This window comes from Alligator sinensis, unplaced genomic scaffold, assembly GCF_000455745.1.
Source record: "Alligator sinensis unplaced genomic scaffold, ASM45574v1 scaffold829_1, whole genome shotgun sequence".
NCBI lineage: Eukaryota > Metazoa > Chordata > Crocodylia > Alligatoridae > Alligator > Alligator sinensis.
In genome coordinates this window covers 907,052-909,226 of record NW_005842399.1, presented here as the reverse complement: position 1 = coordinate 909,226, position 2,175 = coordinate 907,052, and the positions used below count along the sequence as shown (strand labels likewise).

At 60.0% G+C, this 2,175-nt stretch overlaps 1 protein-coding gene across 1 annotated transcript in view; it reads left to right on the top strand.

Moving 5' to 3' along the window:
• Positions 1-2,175, top strand: part of BARHL1 (BarH like homeobox 1) — a 12,300-nt gene that overhangs the window by 2,240 nt on the left and 7,885 nt on the right.

Here is a 2,175-nt window from a genome sequence, read left to right as displayed (position 1 = left end):
CGGGTCGTATCTGTGGGGCGGGGGGAAGGGCGGGGAGGGAGACAAACCCCTAGGCCTGGATTTCCCTGCAAGGAGGCAACTTTTGCTCCTCTCCCGTTTGAGCGCGGTCTCACTTCTTCCTCTCCTCCTGGGCCCCGCCGTCCCGGATCGGTCTCCGCCAGCCCCGCTGCAAACCGAGCCGCACGGAAACGCGGTTCACCGGGAAAATGTCTTGCCCGGCGCCTTGCGGCTGCACTCAGAGGGAGTTTCTCTGCTCCCCAGCCTGCGCCGAAGCAGCCTTGGATTTCAGTGAATGAAGGGAAACGACCCAGGGAGACAAAAGAGCTAGAAAAAAAAGAGCAAGGGGGCGATGAGATGGAGAGCAGCAGAAATGCCGCTCTTCAATTCTGCCGGGAGCTGCCCTTTGCGGGACGATTGAGTTTGCAAAGAAACTAAGTAGAGGGGGAGAAAAATCTGTGGGTGTTTGTAAGTGCAAGAAGGCAGCGGGTACAGAGAGCCCCAGCTCTGGGGACGTTGGGAAGACATCTCTTCTCAATCTGCCCGCGGAGCTGCCGAGCTGCCTCCCTTGCCCGGCGATCACACCGGTGCCGGTAACAATAACGCCAGCCCTCCTCAGCCGGAGCCCCCGGTGTCCCAGCCACTCTCCCTGTCCCCCAAGCCACCCCCAGCTTCTCAAGAGCAGGGAGGGGTGGGAACGAGTGTCATTCATCCAAAAGGGAAGGAGGAATCGATAGCTGAAACGGCTGGGAGCAGCAGGGCCCGATCCCCGCTCGGCTGCGCGACCCGGCTCTCTCCAGCCAAAATGCCCGGAGATGTAAGCTCGGGCCTGGCCGAGGAGTCAGTGCAAGACGAGGGCTGGGCGATGCTGCTGATTTAAAAGCGGAGTTTATGGAGCTGAACCGGAGACAGCCGGTTAAAAAGTGCCAGCACATGGTGGCCTTTAGTTGTCTCGTCTGCCCTGTCACATCAGGCCTCCAATGACTTTCCGGGCAGGACTGGTATTCTTATTATTTTTGAAAGGGGGCTGGGGGGAATATCCTACAAAACTCCACTCCTCCCCGAGGGAGCTCCTGCAGCTTGGGCTGGCGTTTTACCTTCGGCTACAGAGCGCGGGGTCTCACTCCGGAGGCCGGGCTCGCTGCTCCTACCGGATCCTCTCTCGGCTTTCTCCTCCACGGGCGATTGGGCTGAAACCCTAAGGGAAGCCGAGGGCTTCCTGCGCAGGGGGAGAGAGAGGGGGGGGAAAAAAAGGAGAATCAGAGAAAACAAAAAAAAGAAATCGATGGTCCCCGTTTGGTTCCCGATCCGATCGTCTCTTTCTCTCCCGCCCTGTCCCGAGTTGCCCGGAGAACTTTTCTTTTTCCCTGCCCCAGGGCCAGCCCCGCGGGCAGGCGCGGAGCTTGTGCGGCCCCAGCCGCCCGGGCCGCGCGATCCAGCCCAGGCCCGTCCCGCGATCGCTGCGCCCTGACACTGACACGGACACTGCGAGCTCCTCCCGCGGCCCGGTCCCTGCCCGGCCTGCTGGATGCTGCATTCCCGGTTGAAGGGTTTCGTTCCCCGGTGGCTCAATTAACCGGATTATTGTCTTCCTACAGAGAGAAATCACCGCTCGCTCCACTCTCGCCCTGTCGCTTCTAAACCCGCCACAATGAAATTTACCATAAACCCCTGGAAAAAAAAAACCCTAATGCCGCCAATTGATATAAACTGCGGCTTTTTGTTACATAATCTCTTTTAAAAGAGGAGGTTGTGGGGGAAGGGGAGCGGGGGAAGGCGAGCGGCTGCTGCCTGGATTCCCCAGTCTCCTCCGGCTGTTTTCGGGTGTAACTCGTTGCCGGGCCCGTCCGGGGAGCTGCCCTGGATCGGTCCGCGGGCGCGGGGGTGATGTAGAGGCGCCCGCGTAAAGGAGCCACCCAGAAACCATCTCATGAAGCAGCTGGAAAGTTAAATGGTCGCCAGGCGGGCGGCGGCCCAAACATTTCGTTTTAACCCCTTAAGAGCTGCGAGGAGCCCGCGCCTCCTGGCCTGCCCCTTACCCGGCCATCGCCGAGCAGGGGCCGGTGGCGGCTTGGAAGCAGCGGCCCCGGCAGCGGCGACATCGCGCCCCAAACAAAAGAGTCTTTAGTGCTGCAACTTTGGCCGGAGCAAACCCGAGGCCTTTTTTTTTTTTTTTTT